Source organism: Oncorhynchus mykiss, unplaced genomic scaffold (genome assembly GCF_013265735.2).
Source record: "Oncorhynchus mykiss isolate Arlee unplaced genomic scaffold, USDA_OmykA_1.1 un_scaffold_501, whole genome shotgun sequence".
NCBI classification, from domain to species: Eukaryota; Metazoa; Chordata; class Actinopteri; order Salmoniformes; family Salmonidae; genus Oncorhynchus; species Oncorhynchus mykiss.
The window spans coordinates 17,655-31,590 of NW_023493948.1; the positions used below are offsets into that span (position 1 = coordinate 17,655).

Sequence of the window (13,936 nt, forward strand, 5' to 3'; positions counted from 1 at the left end):
GTTGTCACTCTTACCCTGATGGTTGCTGATATTTCCAGACACTTTTTCAGTCTTATCTGAGGAATTTTATCATTTATATCAGAATGGCCATATTCTGATGCCAGTTTAGCGCTCATTCAATGACGATTTACTACTCTTTCCCATTGAAGGCCATATTGAGGTTAAATCAATGACTGGACTTTTTAATTTATAAAAACAAATGACTATTGAAAGTGCAAGTCAGTATCGTGCATAGTTGTTCTGGTCTCTGTGGTGATTTTAGAGCGTTGTTCATATTTCTACTTTTACCGCATACACTTTAACCCGATACCCAGTTACTGTGCTGTAGTCAGGATGGCCGAGCGGTCTAAGGCGCTGCGTTCAGGTCGCAGTCTCCCATGGAGGCGTGGGTTCAAATCCCACTTCTGACAGTTTTTTAGTGCCTCTCAGGAGTCATGCTGCTCAGCAGTAATAATAAGAATGATGAAATAACAACTTCACACAGTGAAATAACAATTCATAATAAACACTCTCAAATGCAGACCTTCTGGAGCTGAGCAAAGATCAAGGTTAAATAAGAAAACAGCTGGACTTAATAACAAATGAATGAGGGGAACATTTTGTGTTATTGCATTATAATGAGTTACTGCATTATCTTTCAGTTGTTAAATTTCACTTTCTGTAGGCTATGCCTGTTGGCCCATTCACTCCTAACAAGCCTGTTTTCTTCTGTCAACGTTGTCGTGGCCGAGTGGTTAAGGCGATGGACTAGAAATCCATTAGGATCTTCCTGCGCAGGTTCAAATCCTGCCGACAACGAAAATGCATTTTTTTGACCCCTCCGGAGGTTGAAGTTTAGTCGTGTTTCTTATACCAATCGCATCCTCTCAGATCTCCGCAAGTACATAGGGATTAGTTGTCCATTTGGGATAGGACTGCAGGCCATCTATCCCACTTCACACCTTTACACACCTGGTTATCCAGCCTTCTAGCTCTATAGGCCACAGTAGCATAGGTTACAGGTTTGTAGTCAAGCCACAGATTTCAGGTGAGATCCCATGATACACTCAACAATACAACAACACGATTCTCATGAATAACCATGAAGCCATTTGCTAAGATTTCCCCCATTTTGACATGTGGAAACCTGTTGTCACTCTTACCCTGACGGGAAGCTCCAGACACTTTTTTGGTCCTATCTGAGGCATTTTTAAATTCATGTCAAATTGGCCATATTCTGAAGACACTCTTATAGTCTGCAGGGTAATCGAACTGGCCACATCTAAAGTCAAGCCACAGGTAACAGGTGAGAAACCTTGTTAAACCCTAAAAGAAAAAGAAAAAACTTCAATTGCATTGAAAATAACCATTAAGTCATTCAGGTCGCAGACTCCCCTATAGGCATGGTTTGAAACCCCCTCCTGACAACTTTTTAGCGCCTGCATGTCATGCACCTTTGTAAAATCCAGTTGAAAAATAAATGACTTAAGGTAACGTAAATGACACCTAGTTAATATGAGTAGTGAATAACTATCGTATTTGTAATATTCTGCAAAAACAGCTAGTTGATGAGAGGCTGAAAGAGAATTGCAAGAATCGCGCAATTTCACAGGCGGGCCCCAAACAGGCAAATAACAAAAATAATCTCGGAACGCAGAACTCGTCGGTCGTTGTCAGTGGATTGTATTGGCGGGAAGAACAAAAATATCGTCTGCAGGGTAATCAAAGTCGCCGCATCTAATGTCAAATCACAGGTGAGCTGCCTTGTTAAACCCTGAAAATAAATAATAACACGATTGCGTTGAAATGACTCATTAAGCCATTTGTAAGGATTTCCCCCATGTGGACCTGTTGTCACTCTTACCCTGATGGTTGCTGATATTTCCAGACACTTTTTCAGTCTTATCTGAGGAATTTTATCATTTATATCAGAATGGCCATATTCTGATGCCAGTTTAGCGCTCATTCAATGACGATTTACTACTCTTTCCCATTGAAGGCCATATTGAGGTTAAATCAATGACTGGACTTTTTAATTTATAAAAACAAATGACTATTGAAAGTGCAAGTCAGTATCGTGCATAGTTGTTCTGGTCTCTGTGGTGATTTTAGAGCGTTGTTCATATTTCTACTTTTACCGCATACACTTTAACCCGATACCCAGTTACTGTGCTGTAGTCAGGATGGCCGAGCGGTCTAAGGCGCTGCGTTCAGGTCGCAGTCTCCCATGGAGGCGTGGGTTCAAATCCCACTTCTGACAGTTTTTTAGTGCCTCTCAGGAGTCATGCTGCTCAGCAGTAATAATAAGAATGATGAAATAACAACTTCACACAGTGAAATAACAATTCATAATAAACACTCTCAAATGCAGACCTTCTGGAGCTGAGCAAAGATCAAGGTTAAATAAGAAAACAGCTGGACTTAATAACAAATGAATGAGGGGAACATTTTGTGTTATTGCATTATAATGAGTTACTGCATTATCTTTCAGTTGTTAAATTTCACTTTCTGTAGGCTATGCCTGTTGGCCCATTCACTCCTAACAAGCTTGTTTTCTTCTGTCAATGTTGTCGTGGCCGAGTGGTTAAGGCGATGGACTAGAAATCCATTAGGATCTTCCTGCGCAGGTTCAAATCCTGCCGACAACGAAAATGCATTTTTTTGACCCCTCCGGAGGTTGAAGTTTAGTCGTGTTTCTTATACCAATCGCATCCTCTCAGATCTCCGCAAGTACATAGGGATTAGTTGTCCATTTGGGATAGGACTGCAGGCCATCTGTCCCACTTCACACCTTTACACACCTGGTTATCCAGCCTTCTAGCTCTATAGGCCACAGTAGCATAGGTTACAGGTTTGTAGTCAAGCCACAGATTTCAGGTGAGATCCCATGATACACTCAACAATACAACAACACGATTCTCATGAATAACCATTAAGCCATTTGCTAAGATTTCCCCCATTTTGACATGTGGAAACCTGTTGTCACTCTTACCCTGACGGGAAGCTCCAGACACTTTTTTGGTCCTATCTGAGGCATTTTTAAATTCATGTCAAATTGGCCATATTCTGAAGACACTCTTATAGTCTGCAGGGTAATCGAACTGGCCACATCTAAAGTCAAGCCACAGGTAACAGGTGAGAAACCTTGTTAAACCCTAAAAGAAAAAGAAAAAACTCGATTGCATTGAAAATAACCATTAAGTCATTCAGGTCGCAGACTCCCCTATAGGCATGGTTTGAAACCCCCTCCTGACAACTTTTTAGCGCCTGCATGTCATGCACCTTTGTAAAATCCAGTTGAAAAATAAATGACTTAAGGTAACGTAAATGACACCTAGTTAATATGAGTAGTGAATAACTATCGTATTTGTAATATTCTGCAAAAACAGCTAGTTGATGAGAGGCTGAAAGAGAATTGCAAGAATCGCGCAATTTCACAGGCGGGCCCCAAACAGGCAAATAACAAAAATAATCTCGGAACGCAGAACTCGTCGGTCGTTGTCAGTGGATTGTATTGGCGGGAAGAACAAAAATATCGTCTGCAGGGTAATCGAAGTCGCCGCATCTAATGTCAAGTCACAGGTGAGCTGCCTTGTTAAACCCTAAAAATAAATAATAACACGATTGCGTTGAAATGACCCATTAAGCCATTTGTAAGGATTTCCCCCATGTGGACCTGTTGTCACTCTTACCCTGATGGTTGCTGATATTTCCAGACACTTTTTCAGTCTTATCTGAGGAATTTTATCATTTATATCAGAATGGCCATATTCTGATGCCAGTTTAGCGCTCATTCAATGACGATTTACTACTCTTTCCCATTGAAGGCCATATTGAGGTTAAATCAATGACTGGACTTTTTAATTTATAAAAACAAATGACTATTGAAAGTGCAAGTCAGTATCGTGCATAGTTGTTCTGGTCTCTGTGGTGATTTTAGAGCGTTGTTCATATTTCTACTTTTACCGCATACACTTTAACCCGATACCCAGTTACTGTGCTGTAGTCAGGATGGCCGAGCGGTCTAAGGCGCTGCGTTCAGGTCGCAGTCTCCCATGGAGGCGTGGGTTCAAATCCCACTTCTGACAGTTTTTTAGTGCCTCTCAGGAGTCATGCTGCTCAGCAGTAATAATAAGAATGATGAAATAACAACTTCACACAGTGAAATAACAATTCATAATAAACACTCTCAAATGCAGACCTTCTGGAGCTGAGCAAAGATCAAGGTTAAATAAGAAAACAGCTGGACTTAATAACAAATGAATGAGGGGAACATTTTGTGTTATTGCATTATAATGAGTTACTGCATTATCTTTCAGTTGTTAAATTTCACTTTCTGTAGGCTATGCCTGTTGGCCCATTCACTCCTAACAAGCCTGTTTTCTTCTGTCAACGTTGTCGTGGCCGAGTGGTTAAGGCGATGGACTAGAAATCCATTAGGATCTTCCTGCGTAGGTTCAAATCCTGCCGACAACGAAAATGCATTTTTTTGACCCCTCCGGAGGTTGAAGTTTAGTCGTGTTTCTTATACCAATCGCATCCTCTCAGATCTCCGCAAGTACATAGGGATTAGTTGTCCATTTGGGATAGGACTGCAGGCCATCTATCCCACTTCACACCTTTACACACCTGGTTATCCAGCCTTCTAGCTCTATAGGCCACAGTAGCATAGGTTACAGGTTTGTAGTCAAGCCACAGATTTCAGGTGAGATCCCATGATACACTCAACAATACAACAACACGATTCTCATGAATAACCATTAAGCCATTTGCTAAGATTTCCCCCATTTTGACATGTGGAAACCTGTTGTCACTCTTACCCTGACGGGAAGCTCCAGACACTTTTTTGGTCCTATCTGAGGCATTTTTAAATTCATGTCAAATTGGCCATATTCTGAAGACACTCTTATAGTCTGCAGGGTAATCGAACTGGCCACATCTAAAGTCAAGCCACAGGTAACAGGTGAGAAACCTTGTTAAACCCTAAAAGAAAAAGAAAAAACTCGATTGCATTGAAAATAACCATTAAGTCATTCAGGTCGCAGACTCCCCTATAGGCATGGTTTGAAACCCCCTCCTGACAACTTTTTAGCGCCTGCATGTCATGCACCTTTGTAAAATCCAGTTGAAAAATAAATGACTTAAGGTAACGTAAATGACACCTAGTTAATATGAGTAGTGAATAACTATCGTATTTGTAATATTCTGCAAAAACAGCTAGTTGATGAGAGGCTGAAAGAGAATTGCAAGAATCGCGCAATTTCACAGGCGGGCCCCAAACAGGCAAATAACAAAAATAATCTCGGAACGCAGAACTCGTCGGTCGTTGTCAGTGGATTGTATTGGCGGGAAGAACAAAAATATCGTCTGCAGGGTAATCAAAGTCGCCGCATCTAATGTCAAATCACAGGTGAGCTGCCTTGTTAAACCCTGAAAATAAATAATAACACGATTGCGTTGAAATGACTCATTAAGCCATTTGTAAGGATTTCCCCCATGTGGACCTGTTGTCACTCTTACCCTGATGGTTGCTGATATTTCCAGACACTTTTTCAGTCTTATCTGAGGAATTTTATCATTTATATCAGAATGGCCATATTCTGATGCCAGTTTAGCGCTCATTCAATGACGATTTACTACTCTTTCCCATTGAAGGCCATATTGAGGTTAAATCAATGACTGGACTTTTTAATTTATAAAAACAAATGACTATTGAAAGTGCAAGTCAGTATCGTGCATAGTTGTTCTGGTCTCTGTGGTGATTTTAGAGCGTTGTTCATATTTCTACTTTTACCGCATACACTTTAACCCGATACCCAGTTACTGTGCTGTAGTCAGGATGGCCGAGCGGTCTAAGGCGCTGCGTTCAGGTCGCAGTCTCCCATGGAGGCGTGGGTTCAAATCCCACTTCTGACAGTTTTTTAGTGCCTCTCAGGAGTCATGCTGCTCAGCAGTAATAATAAGAATGATGAAATAACAACTTCACACAGTGAAATAACAATTCATAATAAACACTCTCAAATGCAGACCTTCTGGAGCTGAGCAAAGATCAAGGTTAAATAAGAAAACAGCTGGACTTAATAACAAATGAATGAGGGGAACATTTTGTGTTATTGCATTATAATGAGTTACTGCATTATCTTTCAGTTGTTAAATTTCACTTTCTGTAGGCTATGCCTGTTGGCCCATTCACTCCTAACAAGCCTGTTTTCTTCTGTCAACGTTGTCGTGGCCGAGTGGTTAAGGCGATGGACTAGAAATCCATTAGGATCTTCCTGCGCAGGTTCAAATCCTGCCGACAACGAAAATGCATTTTTTTGACCCCTCCGGAGGTTGAAGTTTAGTCGTGTTTCTTATACCAATCGCATCCTCTCAGATCTCCGCAAGTACATAGGGATTAGTTGTCCATTTGGGATAGGACTGCAGGCCATCTATCCCACTTCACACCTTTACACACCTGGTTATCCAGCCTTCTAGCTCTATAGGCCACAGTAGCATAGGTTACAGGTTTGTAGTCAAGCCACAGATTTCAGGTGAGATCCCATGATACACTCAACAATACAACAACACGATTCTCATGAATAACCATTAAGCCATTTGCTAAGATTTCCCCCATTTTGACATGTGGAAACCTGTTGTCACTCTTACCCTGACGGGAAGCTCCAGACACTTTTTTGGTCCTATCTGAGGCATTTTTAAATTCATGTCAAATTGGCCATATTCTGAAGACACTCTTATAGTCTGCAGGGTAATCGAACTGGCCACATCTAAAGTCAAGCCACAGGTAACAGGTGAGAAACCTTGTTAAACCCTAAAAGAAAAAGAAAAAACTCGATTGCATTGAAAATAACCATTAAGTCATTCAGGTCGCAGACTCCCCTATAGGCATGGTTTGAAACCCCCTCCTGACAACTTTTTAGCGCCTGCATGTCATGCACCTTTGTAAAATCCAGTTGAAAAATAATGACTTAAGGTAACGTAAATGACACCTAGTTAATATGAGTAGTGAATAACTATCGTATTTGTAATATTCTGCAAAAACAGCTAGTTGATGAGAGGCTGAAAGAGAATTGCAAGAATCGCGCAATTTCACAGGCGGGCCCCAAACAGGCAAATAACAAAAATAATCTCGGAACGCAGAACTCGTCGGTCGTTGTCAGTGGATTGTATTGGCGGGAAGAACAAAAATATCGTCTGCAGGGTAATCAAAGTCGCCGCATCTAATGTCAAATCACAGGTGAGCTGCCTTGTTAAACCCTGAAAATAAATAATAACACGATTGCGTTGAAATGACTCATTAAGCCATTTGTAAGGATTTCCCCCATGTGGACCTGTTGTCACTCTTACCCTGATGGTTGCTGATATTTCCAGACACTTTTTCAGTCTTATCTGAGGAATTTTATCATTTATATCAGAATGGCCATATTCTGATGCCAGTTTAGCGCTCATTCAATGACGATTTACTACTCTTTCCCATTGAAGGCCATATTGAGGTTAAATCAATGACTGGACTTTTTAATTTATAAAAACAAATGACTATTGAAAGTGCAAGTCAGTATCGTGCATAGTTGTTCTGGTCTCTGTGGTGATTTTAGAGCGTTGTTCATATTTCTACTTTTACCGCATACACTTTAACCCGATACCCAGTTACTGTGCTGTAGTCAGGATGGCCGAGCGGTCTAAGGCGCTGCGTTCAGGTCGCAGTCTCCCATGGAGGCGTGGGTTCAAATCCCACTTCTGACAGTTTTTTAGTGCCTCTCAGGAGTCATGCTGCTCAGCAGTAATAATAAGAATGATGAAATAACAACTTCACACAGTGAAATAACAATTCATAATAAACACTCTCAAATGCAGACCTTCTGGAGCTGAGCAAAGATCAAGGTTAAATAAGAAAACAGCTGGACTTAATAACAAATGAATGAGGGGAACATTTTGTGTTATTGCATTATAATGAGTTACTGCATTATCTTTCAGTTGTTAAATTTCACTTTCTGTAGGCTATGCCTGTTGGCCCATTCACTCCTAACAAGCTTGTTTTCTTCTGTCAACGTTGTCGTGGCCGAGTGGTTAAGGCGATGGACTAGAAATCCATTAGGATCTTCCTGCGCAGGTTCAAATCCTGCCGACAACGAAAATGCATTTTTTTGACCCCTCCGGAGGTTGAAGTTTAGTCGTGTTTCTTATACCAATCGCATCCTCTCAGATCTCCGCAAGTACATAGGGATTAGTTGTCCATTTGGGATAGGACTGCAGGCCATCTATCCCACTTCACACCTTTACACACCTGGTTATCCAGCCTTCTAGCTCTATAGGCCACAGTAGCATAGGTTACAGGTTTGTAGTCAAGCCACAGATTTCAGGTGAGATCCCATGATACACTCAACAATACAACAACACGATTCTCATGAATAACCATTAAGCCATTTGCTAAGATTTCCCCCATTTTGACATGTGGAAACCTGTTGTCACTCTTACCCTGACGGGAAGCTCCAGACACTTTTTTGGTCCTATCTGAGGCATTTTTAAATTCATGTCAAATTGGCCATATTCTGAAGACACTCTTATAGTCTGCAGGGTAATCGAACTGGCCACATCTAAAGTCAAGCCACAGGTAACAGGTGAGAAACCTTGTTAAACCCTAAAAGAAAAAGAAAAAACTCGATTGCATTGAAAATAACCATTAAGTCATTCAGGTCGCAGACTCCCCTATAGGCATGGTTTGAAACCCCCTCCTGACAACTTTTTAGCGCCTGCATGTCATGCACCTTTGTAAAATCCAGTTGAAAAATGAATGACTTAAGGTAACGTAAATGACACCTAGTTAATATGAGTAGTGAATAACTATCGTATTTGTAATATTCTGCAAAAACAGCTAGTTGATGAGAGGCTGAAAGAGAATTGCAAGAATCGCGCAATTTCACAGGCGGGCCCCAAACAGGCAAATAACAAAAATAATCTCGGAACGCAGAACTCGTCGGTCGTTGTCAGTGGATTGTATTGGCGGGAAGAACAAAAATATCGTCTGCAGGGTAATCAAAGTCGCCGCATCTAATGTCAAATCACAGGTGAGCTGCCTTGTTAAACCCTGAAAATAAATAATAACACGATTGCGTTGAAATGACTCATTAAGCCATTTGTAAGGATTTCCCCCATGTGGACCTGTTGTCACTCTTACCCTGATGGTTGCTGATATTTCCAGACACTTTTTCAGTCTTATCTGAGGAATTTTATCATTTATATCAGAATGGCCATATTCTGATGCCAGTTTAGCGCTCATTCAATGACGATTTACTACTCTTTCCCATTGAAGGCCATATTGAGGTTAAATCAATGACTGGACTTTTTAATTTATAAAAACAAATGACTATTGAAAGTGCAAGTCAGTATCGTGCATAGTTGTTCTGGTCTCTGTGGTGATTTTAGAGCGTTGTTCATATTTCTACTTTTACCGCATACACTTTAACCCGATACCCAGTTACTGTGCTGTAGTCAGGATGGCCGAGCGGTCTAAGGCGCTGCGTTCAGGTCGCAGTCTCCCATGGAGGCGTGGGTTCAAATCCCACTTCTGACAGTTTTTTAGTGCCTCTCAGGAGTCATGCTGCTCAGCAGTAATAATAAGAATGATGAAATAACAACTTCACACAGTGAAATAACAATTCATAATAAACACTCTCAAATGCAGACCTTCTGGAGCTGAGCAAAGATCAAGGTTAAATAAGAAAACAGCTGGACTTAATAACAAATGAATGAGGGGAACATTTTGTGTTATTGCATTATAATGAGTTACTGCATTATCTTTCAGTTGTTAAATTTCACTTTCTGTAGGCTATGCCTGTTGGCCCATTCACTCCTAACAAGCCTGTTTTCTTCTGTCAACGTTGTCGTGGCCGAGTGGTTAAGGCGATGGACTAGAAATCCATTAGGATCTTCCTGCGTAGGTTCAAATCCTGCCGACAACGAAAATGCATTTTTTTGACCCCTCCGGAGGTTGAAGTTTAGTCGTGTTTCTTATACCAATCGCATCCTCTCAGATCTCCGCAAGTACATAGGGATTAGTTGTCCATTTGGGATAGGACTGCAGGCCATCTATCCCACTTCACACCTTTACACACCTGGTTATCCAGCCTTCTAGCTCTATAGGCCACAGTAGCATAGGTTACAGGTTTGTAGTCAAGCCACAGATTTCAGGTGAGATCCCATGATACACTCAACAATACAACAACACGATTCTCATGAATAACCATTAAGCCATTTGCTAAGATTTCCCCCATTTTGACATGTGGAAACCTGTTGTCACTCTTACCCTGACGGGAAGCTCCAGACACTTTTTTGGTCCTATCTGAGGCATTTTTAAATTCATGTCAAATTGGCCATATTCTGAAGACACTCTTATAGTCTGCAGGGTAATCGAACTGGCCACATCTAAAGTCAAGCCACAGGTAACAGGTGAGAAACCTTGTTAAACCCTAAAAGAAAAAGAAAAAACTTGATTGCATTGAAAATAACCATTAAGTCATTCAGGTCGCAGACTCCCCTATAGGCATGGTTTGAAACCCCCTCCTGACAACTTTTTAGCGCCTGCATGTCATGCACCTTTGTAAAATCCAGTTGAAAAATAAATGACTTAAGGTAACGTAAATGACACCTAGTTAATATGAGTAGTGAATAACTATCGTATTTGTAATATTCTGCAAAAACAGCTAGTTGATGAGAGGCTGAAAGAGAATTGCAAGAATCGCGCAATTTCACAGGCGGGCCCCAAACAGGCAAATAACAAAAATAATCTCGGAACGCAGAACTCGTCGGTCGTTGTCAGTGGATTGTATTGGCGGGAAGAACAAAAATATCGTCTGCAGGGTAATCAAAGTCGCCGCATCTAATGTCAAAGTCACAGGTGAGCTGCCTTGTTAAACCCTGAAAATAAATAATAACACGATTGCGTTGAAATGACTCATTAAGCCATTTGTAAGGATTTCCCCCATGTGGACCTGTTGTCACTCTTACCCTGATGGTTGCTGATATTTCCAGACACTTTTTCAGTCTTATCTGAGGAATTTTATCATTTATATCAGAATGGCCATATTCTGATGCCAGTTTAGCGCTCATTCAATGACGATTTACTACTCTTTCCCATTGAAGGCCATATTGAGGTTAAATCAATGACTGGACTTTTTAATTTATAAAAACAAATGACTATTGAAAGTGCAAGTCAGTATCGTGCATAGTTGTTCTGGTCTCTGTGGTGATTTTAGAGCGTTGTTCATATTTCTACTTTTACCGCATACACTTTAACCCGATACCCAGTTACTGTGCTGTAGTCAGGATGGCCGAGCGGTCTAAGGCGCTGCGTTCAGGTCGCAGTCTCCCATGGAGGCGTGGGTTCAAATCCCACTTCTGACAGTTTTTTAGTGCCTCTCAGGAGTCATGCTGCTCAGCAGTAATAATAAGAATGATGAAATAACAACTTCACACAGTGAAATAACAATTCATAATAAACACTCTCAAATGCAGACCTTCTGGAGCTGAGCAAAGATCAAGGTTAAATAAGAAAACAGCTGGACTTAATAACAAATGAATGAGGGGAACATTTTGTGTTATTGCATTATAATGAGTTACTGCATTATCTTTCAGTTGTTAAATTTCACTTTCTGTAGGCTATGCCTGTTGGCCCATTCACTCCTAACAAGCTTGTTTTCTTCTGTCAACGTTGTCGTGGCCGAGTGGTTAAGGCGATGGACTAGAAATCCATTAGGATCTTCCTGCGCAGGTTCAAATCCTGCCGACAACGAAAATGCATTTTTTTGACCCCTCCGGAGGTTGAAGTTTAGTCGTGTTTCTTATACCAATCGCATCCTCTCAGATCTCCGCAAGTACATAGGGATTAGTTGTCCATTTGGGATAGGACTGCAGGCCATCTGTCCCACTTCACACCTTTACACACCTGGTTATCCAGCCTTCTAGCTCTATAGGCCACAGTAGCATAGGTTACAGGTTTGTAGTCAAGCCACAGATTTCAGGTGAGATCCCATGATACACTCAACAATACAACAACACGATTCTCATGAATAACCATGAAGCCATTTGCTAAGATTTCCCCCATTTTGACATGTGGAAACCTGTTGTCACTCTTACCCTGACGGGAAGCTCCAGACACTTTTTTGGTCCTATCTGAGGCATTTTTAAATTCATGTCAAATTGGCCATATTCTGAAGACACTCTTATAGTCTGCAGGGTAATCGAACTGGCCACATCTAAAGTCAAGCCACAGGTAACAGGTGAGAAACCTTGTTAAACCCTAAAAGAAAAAGAAAAAACTCGATTGCATTGAAAATAACCATTAAGTCATTCAGGTCGCAGACTCCCCTATAGGCATGGTTTGAAACCCCCTCCTGACAACTTTTTAGCGCCTGCATGTCATGCACCTTTGTAAAATCCAGTTGAAAAATAATGACTTAAGGTAACGTAAATGACACCTAGTTAATATGAGTAGTGAATAACTATCGTATTTGTAATATTCTGCAAAAACAGCTAGTTGATGAGAGGCTGAAAGAGAATTGCAAGAATCGCGCAATTTCACAGGCGGGCCCCAAACAGGCAAATAACAAAAATAATCTCGGAACGCAGAACTCGTCGGTCGTTGTCAGTGGATTGTATTGGCGGGAAGAACAAAAATATCGTCTGCAGGGTAATCAAAGTCGCCGCATCTAATGTCAAAGTCACAGGTGAGCTGCCTTGTTAAACCCTGAAAATAAATAATAACACGATTGCGTTGAAATGACTCATTAAGCCATTTGTAAGGATTTCCCCCATGTGGACCTGTTGTCACTCTTACCCTGATGGTTGCTGATATTTCCAGACACTTTTTCAGTCTTATCTGAGGAATTTTATCATTTATATCAGAATGGCCATATTCTGATGCCAGTTTAGCGCTCATTCAATGACGATTTACTACTCTTTCCCATTGAAGGCCATATTGAGGTTAAATCAATGACTGGACTTTTTAATTTATAAAAACAAATGACTATTGAAAGTGCAAGTCAGTATCGTGCATAGTTGTTCTGGTCTCTGTGGTGATTTTAGAGCGTTGTTCATATTTCTACTTTTACCGCATACACTTTAACCCGATACCCAGTTACTGTGCTGTAGTCAGGATGGCCGAGCGGTCTAAGGCGCTGCGTTCAGGTCGCAGTCTCCCATGGAGGCGTGGGTTCAAATCCCACTTCTGACAGTTTTTTAGTGCCTCTCAGGAGTCATGCTGCTCAGCAGTAATAATAAGAATGATGAAATAACAACTTCACACAGTGAAATAACAATTCATAATAAACACTCTCAAATGCAGACCTTCTGGAGCTGAGCAAAGATCAAGGTTAAATAAGAAAACAGCTGGACTTAATAACAAATGAATGAGGGGAACATTTTGTGTTATTGCATTATAATGAGTTACTGCATTATCTTTCAGTTGTTAAATTTCACTTTCTGTAGGCTATGCCTGTTGGCCCATTCACTCCTAACAAGCCTGTTTTCTTCTGTCAACGTTGTCGTGGCCGAGTGGTTAAGGCGATGGACTAGAAATCCATTAGGATCTTCCTGCGCAGGTTCAAATCCTGCCGACAACGAAAATGCATTTTTTTGACCCCTCCGGAGGTTGAAGTTTAGTCGTGTTTCTTATACCAATCGCATCCTCTCAGATCTCCGCAAGTACATAGGGATTAGTTGTCCATTTGGGATAGGACTGCAGGCCATCTATCCCACTTCACACCTTTACACACCTGGTTATCCAGCCTTCTAGCTCTATAGGCCACAGTAGCATAGGTTACAGGTTTGTAGTCAAGCCACAGATTTCAGGTGAGATCCCATGATACACTCAACAATACAACAACACGATTCTCATGAATAACCATTAAGCCATTTGCTAAGATTTCCCCCATTTTGACATGTGGAAACCTGTTGTCACTCT

At 41.1% G+C, this 13,936-nt stretch overlaps 16 non-coding genes across 16 annotated transcripts; all 16 read left to right on the plus strand.

Moving 5' to 3' along the window:
* Positions 1 to 327: 327 nt before the first annotated feature.
* On the plus strand, positions 328 to 410 carry trnal-cag. Its single transcript has one exon. It is a non-coding gene; the product is annotated as a tRNA-Leu (tRNA).
* A 306-nt stretch (positions 411 to 716) lies between these two features.
* trnas-aga lies at positions 717 to 798 on the plus strand. Its single transcript has one exon. It is a non-coding gene; the product is annotated as a tRNA-Ser (tRNA).
* A 1,358-nt stretch (positions 799 to 2,156) lies between these two features.
* Positions 2,157 to 2,239, plus strand: trnal-cag. Its single transcript has one exon. It is a non-coding gene; the product is annotated as a tRNA-Leu (tRNA).
* A 306-nt stretch (positions 2,240 to 2,545) lies between these two features.
* On the plus strand, positions 2,546 to 2,627 carry trnas-aga. The gene has a single exon. It is a non-coding gene; the product is annotated as a tRNA-Ser (tRNA).
* A 1,357-nt stretch (positions 2,628 to 3,984) lies between these two features.
* trnal-cag lies at positions 3,985 to 4,067 on the plus strand. The gene has a single exon. It is a non-coding gene; the product is annotated as a tRNA-Leu (tRNA).
* Positions 4,068 to 4,373: 306 nt separating this feature from the next.
* On the plus strand, positions 4,374 to 4,455 carry trnas-aga. Its single transcript has one exon. It is a non-coding gene; the product is annotated as a tRNA-Ser (tRNA).
* Positions 4,456 to 5,812: 1,357 nt separating this feature from the next.
* trnal-cag lies at positions 5,813 to 5,895 on the plus strand. Its single transcript has one exon. It is a non-coding gene; the product is annotated as a tRNA-Leu (tRNA).
* A 306-nt stretch (positions 5,896 to 6,201) lies between these two features.
* On the plus strand, positions 6,202 to 6,283 carry trnas-aga. Its single transcript has one exon. It is a non-coding gene; the product is annotated as a tRNA-Ser (tRNA).
* A 1,356-nt stretch (positions 6,284 to 7,639) lies between these two features.
* On the plus strand, positions 7,640 to 7,722 carry trnal-cag. Its single transcript has one exon. It is a non-coding gene; the product is annotated as a tRNA-Leu (tRNA).
* Positions 7,723 to 8,028: 306 nt separating this feature from the next.
* Positions 8,029 to 8,110, plus strand: trnas-aga. The gene has a single exon. It is a non-coding gene; the product is annotated as a tRNA-Ser (tRNA).
* A 1,357-nt stretch (positions 8,111 to 9,467) lies between these two features.
* trnal-cag lies at positions 9,468 to 9,550 on the plus strand. The gene has a single exon. It is a non-coding gene; the product is annotated as a tRNA-Leu (tRNA).
* A 306-nt stretch (positions 9,551 to 9,856) lies between these two features.
* On the plus strand, positions 9,857 to 9,938 carry trnas-aga. Its single transcript has one exon. It is a non-coding gene; the product is annotated as a tRNA-Ser (tRNA).
* A 1,358-nt stretch (positions 9,939 to 11,296) lies between these two features.
* On the plus strand, positions 11,297 to 11,379 carry trnal-cag. The gene has a single exon. It is a non-coding gene; the product is annotated as a tRNA-Leu (tRNA).
* Positions 11,380 to 11,685: 306 nt separating this feature from the next.
* Positions 11,686 to 11,767, plus strand: trnas-aga. Its single transcript has one exon. It is a non-coding gene; the product is annotated as a tRNA-Ser (tRNA).
* Positions 11,768 to 13,124: 1,357 nt separating this feature from the next.
* On the plus strand, positions 13,125 to 13,207 carry trnal-cag. The gene has a single exon. It is a non-coding gene; the product is annotated as a tRNA-Leu (tRNA).
* Positions 13,208 to 13,513: 306 nt separating this feature from the next.
* Positions 13,514 to 13,595, plus strand: trnas-aga. The gene has a single exon. It is a non-coding gene; the product is annotated as a tRNA-Ser (tRNA).
* The last annotated feature ends 341 nt before the right edge of the window (positions 13,596 to 13,936 follow it).